Source organism: Dromaius novaehollandiae, chromosome 1 (assembly GCF_036370855.1).
Source record: "Dromaius novaehollandiae isolate bDroNov1 chromosome 1, bDroNov1.hap1, whole genome shotgun sequence".
Taxonomy (NCBI): Eukaryota; Metazoa; Chordata; class Aves; order Casuariiformes; family Dromaiidae; genus Dromaius; species Dromaius novaehollandiae.
This window is the reverse complement of record NC_088098.1, coordinates 88,550,858-88,557,543: the sequence shown is the minus strand read 5'-3', so window position 1 is coordinate 88,557,543 and position 6,686 is coordinate 88,550,858.

Below are 6,686 nucleotides of genomic sequence, written 5' to 3'. Positions count from 1 at the left end.
AGGTTATCATAGAATCACAGGATCACAGAATGGTTGAGGTTGGAAGGCACCTCTGGAGATCATCTAGTCCAATCCCCCTGCTCACGCAGGGTCATCTACAGCAGGTTGCCCATGCACCTCTCCAGATGACTTCTGAATATCTCCAAGGGTGGAGACTCTACAATCTCTGTTAGCAACCCGTTCCAGTGCTTAATCACCCTCACAGTAAAGAAGTTTTTCCTTATGTTCATACGGAACTTCCTGTGTTTCAGCTGGTGCCCGTTGCCTCTCATCCTATTACTAGGCACCACTGAAAAGAGTCTGGCCCCATCCTCTTTACACCTTCCCTTCAGATACTTACATATGTTGATAAGGTTCCCCCTCAGTCTTTTGTTCTGCAGGCTGAAGAGTCCCAACTCTCTCAGCCTTTCCTCATATCAGAGATGCTCCAGTCCCTTCATCATCTTGGCAGCCCTTCACTGAACTCATTCCAGTAGCTCCATGTCTCTCTTGTATTGGGGAGCCCAGAACTGGACGCAGTACTCCAGGTGCGGCCTCACCAGGGCTGAGGAGAGGGGGAGGATCCCCTGCCTCGACCTGCTGGCAACACTCTTCCTAATGCACCCCAGGATACCATAGGCCTTCTTGGCCACAAGGGCTGTCTCATGGTCAACTTGTTGTCCACCAGGACTCCCAGGTCCTTCTCTGTAGGGCTGCTTTCCAGCAGGTCAGCCCCCAGCCTGTAGTGATACATGAGGTTATTCCTCCCTAGTGCAGGACCCTGCACTTGCCTTTATTGAACTTTGTGAGGTTCCTCTCTGCCCATCTCTCCGGCCTGTTGAGGTCCCTCTGAACGGCAGCACAGCCCTCTGGTGTATCAGCCACTCCTCCCAGTTTTGTATCACCAGCAAACTTGCTGAGGGTGCACTCTGTCCCTTTATCCAGGTCACTGATGAATAAGCTGAACAAGACTGGACCCAGTACTGGTCCTGGGGGACACCGCTGGCTACAGGCCTCCAACTAGACTTTGCACCACTGACCACAACCCTCTGAGCTCTGCCATTCAGCCAGCTCTCAATCCACCTCACTGTCCACTCATCTAGCCCACACTTCCTGAGCATACCTATGAGGATGTTACGGGAGACAGTGTTGAAAGCCTTGCTGAAGTCAAGGGAGACAACATCCACTGCTCTCCCCTCATCTACCCAGGCAGTCATTCCACCATAGAAGGCTATCAGGTTGGTGAAGCATGATTTCCCCTTTGTGAATCCATGCTGACTACTCCTGATCACCTCCTTTTCCTCCACATGCTTAGAGATGACATCCAGGATGAGCTGCTCCTTTCCAGGGATGGAGGTGAGGCTGACTGGCCTGTACTTTCCTGGGTCCTCCTTCTTGCCCTTTTTGAAGACTGGAGTGATATTTGCTTTCTTCCAGTCCTCAGGTACCTCTCCTGTTCTCCATGACCTTTCAAAGATGATTGAGACTGGCCTTGCAATGACATTGGCCAGCTCCCTCAGCACTTGTGGGTGCATCCCATCAGAGCCTATGGACTTGTGTATGTCCAGTTTGCTTAGGTGATCCCTAATACAATCCTTATCCACCAAGGGAAAGTCTTCATTTCTCTGGACTTTCTCCCTGGTCTCCAGGGCCTCAGATTTCTGAGGGCTGGTCTTAGCAGTAAAGACTGAGGCAAAGAAGGCATTCAATGTCTCTGCCTTTTCTATATCTTTGTCACCAGGGTCCCCGCCCCATTCAGCAGCGGGCCCGCATTTCCCCTAGTCTTTCTTTTGTTACTGATGTATTTAAAGAAGCCCTTCTTGCTGTCCTTGACATCCTTTGCCAGATTCAATTCCCAATGGGCCTTGGCCTTCCTAGTCACATCTCTCTGCACACTCAGACGATGTTCCTGTAATGCTCCCAAGTGGTCTATCCCTGCTTCCATCTTCTGTGCACTTCCTTCTTCTGTTTGAGTTTTGCCAGGAGCTCCTTGTTCATCAGTGCAGGTCTCCAGCCCCCTTTGCTTGACTTCTTGCTCATTGGGATGCACCATTCTTGAATTTGGAGGAGGTGATCCTTGAATATCAACCAGCTTTCTTTGGACCTCTCTTCCTTCTAGGACCCTATCCCATGGGATTCTTCCAAGCAGGTCCATGAAGAGGCCAAAGTCTGCTCTCCTGAAGTCCAGGATTGTGATCCTGCTTTTTGCTGTGCTCGCTCCTTGCAGGATCCTGAACTCCACCATCTCATGGTCACTGCAGCCAAGGTTGCCCCTAACTTTCACATCTCCAACCAGCCTTTCCTTGTTTAAAAGTGCAAGGTCCATCAGAGCACCTCACCTCATTGGCTTCTCTATCAGTTGTATCAGGAAGTTGTCATTGATGCTCTCCAGGAATCTCCTTGCCATTTTTCCCCTCTAGCAGATATTAGGGTGGTATGACCAGGATCAGGGCCTACAAACGTGAGACTACTTCCAGCTGGCTGTAGAAGGCCTCATCTACTTCTTCCTAATCAGGTGGCTTGTAGCAAACACCCACAACAGTGTCACCCATGTTAGTCTGCCCCTTAATCCTTACCCATAAGCTCTCAGTCAGCCTGCTGTTCACTGCTAGGCAGAGCTCCATACATTCCAGCTGCTCTCTCACATAAAGGGGGACTCTTCCTCTTCACCTTCCTTGCCTGTCTTTCCTAAAAAGCCTGTGTCTATCCATTGCAGAATTCCAGTCATGCGAGCTATCCCACCACGTTTCTGTGATCTTAATGAGATCATATCCCTGCAACTGCACACAGATCTCTAATTCCTCCTGTTTATTCCCCATGCTGTGTGCATTTGTGTACAAGCACTTCAGGCACTTCAGAGATGTATCTGAGCATGTTGATATCCCAGAAGCGGTGCAAGAGGTTTTCCCATAGTCTTGTCTTGTAGGTACTTCCATGCCTGCATACGAATGCTTGAGGTACGCCCCACATAAGCCCTGTGCGGTCCCTATAACTCTCCCCTTCCTCTGTCTTCTAGTTTAAAGCCCATCTTACCAGGTGGGGCAGCCTGTTGGAAAAGATGCGTGTGCCTCACTTAGTGAGGTGGATCTCATCTCTCCCAAGCAGATGCTGATCATCAAACAGGGTCCAATAGTCATAGAAACCAAAACCCTGTTGCTGACACCAGCTGCACAGCCAATTGTTGACTTGCAGTATCCATCTCCTCCTCCTCACATCATCCCCCTGCACTGACAGGATCGAGGGGAAAACCACCTGGGCCTCCACACCCCTGACAACTGCCCCCCAGAGCTCTGTACTCACGTTTGATACATTCCAAGTTGCCCCTGGCAGTATCATTGGTGCCCACATGGAAGAGCAGCAGGGGTTAATAGTCAGAGGGGTAGACAAGCTTCAGCAGTCTCTCCACAACATCCCAGATCCAAGCTCCCAGCAAGCAGCAAACTTTTCTTGACAGATCAGATTGGCAGATGGGTGCCTCTTTCCCCTGCAGCAGGGAGTCACCTATTAATACATATACTTATGAGAACAAATTTTATATTTCAGAAACTTGTCCACATAGAAACTCTATATTAGCTTGTGAATGTCTTCACCAGGAGCTAAAAAATTGCAAAGCATTTCTCGTTTTTCCAGTCCATTTTCTGTTAAGGTGGTGTGAAGGGTAGCAAACCGTAACCTGAAATGCACAATCTGGAAAAGTGCTTTGACAGGACCAATCACTTATATGAAGTTTTACTACATAATGTGGAGTAGAAAGGCTACGTGACTGGCATGTGAGGAACTGAGCGAAGATGTCTTACTGTGAAATCCAACACTTACTATATACCTCTCTCATCTCGATAAACTGCAGAAGCAAAAGCTTAGCCAAGCCACGTCTTTCTGCTCACCTTTCATTCAAGAAAGCATTTGTCATATTATTCCCAGATTCTGGCTGTAGGGAAGAAGATGGGATGTAAAGTCAAGCTTTGAGCAAACAAGTGAAATGTTTTCAGAATGTTTCAAAATTTCAAAATGAGAAGTGTGAAAACAGTCTGTTGTTTTTTCAGGATGAAGGGGAATGCTCAGGAATTTGATGAGAGAGTGTGAGAATAAAATTTAGCTGCTATAGTCAAGCACACACAGAGTATGAGTGGTTGCATATCTTTTTTGATTTATTTCATGGGCTTGATCTCTAAATAAAGTTGTGCAGATTTAACTGTTCTTAAAATCATGACTTTTTTTCAATCTAGCTTCTATTAATGAATCTTGTACAGGTAAATTTATTCAAACATGGGACTTCTTCGAGTTTCCCTCAGCTCCCATTGTACCTGCCTATCAGCAAATTCATTCCACCAGACCTTCATATTATTTATATTTTGTCTACAGCAGCAATAAATTAATTAGTTTCTAACATAATATTAACAGCGTAAGTCATAGAGCAAGGTTGCTCAGCCAGTGCCTAGTTATTTGGAAATCTAACTAATTGTTGGGTTTTATATTAAGTACCAGCACTCATCTGTCAGAAGAAGTGTCTCCATCTAGTTCTGTTTGTGGTGGAATTGAAGGTTGAAGTTTGGAGAATTAGTAGCCCTGTTCCTGTACTCCATATCCTCAGATTACAGCATTCAGCTTTTTTTGCCATTACACCCTAGTCCTTGAAAGATCCAGGTAACCACAGCTGATTGTCAGAACATGATTTCCAGGCTGTTTGAACCTTTCTCGAATAATCTATTAAGCATGCTCCCACCATTTCTCTCTTCCCTCTCACTAACACAAAACTATCCCTATAATCCACTCAGCCATCAGGTATGCCAGGAAATTGTCCCTGTTGGTAGAGCAAGAGAAGTCTTCTCTATGGGACCCCTGAGCAGCCTTATGTTTCATTTCATGGGATCTAAGAAGTTATAGTCTCATTCTAAGTTTTGGAAATGCATCCCCCAGGTAGATGCTTTTACTTCTTGTCTCCAGTTTGTAGAGCTATTGTCTCAACTGGCTAATCCCCTCTAAAGCCTGTCATGGGTCACTGATCACAGAAGAATATAATCTGATTAGTAGAAAAACACAACAGAAGACAAGTAGCTCCATGAGTTCTGGAACTGAGGAAACGTGGTTGGCATCTTGGATAACTTAATTTTGGTGTCCAGTAATGAAACATTAATGAGATCTCCTCAACAGCTAGTGATTTGCATGCTAACTATATGAAGTGAATATCTGTGAGACATTATCACTTGTGTCAGATTTAGTTGAAACTGGCTAATGTGTTCAAAAGACATTGTGGAAAGGAGAAAAAGAGAAAGGAAATTACTAACAAAATAAGATCGCAATCTTCCATCTTCCCGCTGAGCAGCCAACATGCCCTTGCAAGCCTTGCTTCCTCAGGAAAAGTTTTAGTTTACCCACTCTGAGCAGCAAAAGTATCTGGAAATCTTTTCTGCCACAATTTGAAAATTTTCTGGATGGAGGCTTAGTGAGCAAAGCAATGGAAAGGACACTTAATCAGCTTCTGCTGTCATCTGCATTGGTGTCACTGCTCAGGAACTTTGCGGAAGTCAGTGGAAATACTCTACATTTCCATTGCTATGCATAGATCAAAACATAGCCTCATTTGTGCTGTAGTTTACATTTTTAGAGAAGTATAAGAATTTCCATTTTGTATTACGATACTTAATTGGGAGTTGTTTATTATTATACTGCTATTATCATGCAGCCTAATTGTTAGTGGGCAGAGACATCTCTCAATTTAATTTTGTATTTCCTGGAATTCCAGTTCCTTGGATTTCTCAGGCACAGTGCTTTAGCCAGTAGTAGCACAGATGTGGCTGAACTGTAACAACCTCCTAGTATTACTTTACTATGTGAACTGTGATTTATAGCTGCGTAGCATATCATTTGCATTTGTTGTTGTTTGTAGCTATATGACAGCAATGCTGTTCACAGTGTGGTAGGGCTGTAGGTTGCCTTGGATGTTAACATTTTCACAACAGGGTAGTGTGATTTTGACAAGGGTTAATTTTATATTTAAGGAAGTTCCAGAACATACATATTGCATTCATATATACATTTTCTTGTGCCTGCTCCAGTGTTCTGCTAATCCATTTGATGCTGATTGCTCAGTTTTTGTTCAAGTAGCAGAATTGTTCTGTTTTAGGGAATTCCTCAGAGGCAAATTGAGGGCCATAGTCTGACACTTTCTGTTGGAGTAAGCCTAAGCAATTGGCATAAAGTTCAGTGCTTCAATCAGCAAAAGTGTTCATTATATGTCTTTTCTGCCTGGAGCGTTATTTCTGCACTGCTTTGCACATAATTTTCTGTAAACTCAAAGACATTTTCTTTAGTCACAGTTAACAGATCATAATGCTGATCTGCAGGAAACCTAGTATTTGTATCTAACTGAGTAGAGGTGTTAAAGTAGTATGAGACTTCTTTTATACTATCTTAGCAAGAGTGGGCTGCTGTGCAAGGAAGGATGAGCTGGGAGCTGAGGGTGAGAGCGAGCAACTGTTGAAGCAGCACAGTCCCATAGTACCCAAATAAGATGAGCAGGGGAGGTCCAGTGACAGTAACTAAGGTCAGCCAAGAATCCAGGGATCGCCAGACAAGTCCATAGTGACAGGGAAGGTCCAAGGTCAAGCCAGAAAATGAAGTCAAGAGTCAGGGTCAGGATTAATGTCATACAAGGCCATGCACAGGCATGCGTAAGAGTGGCACAGGCAGGGACCAAAGGTGAGGGC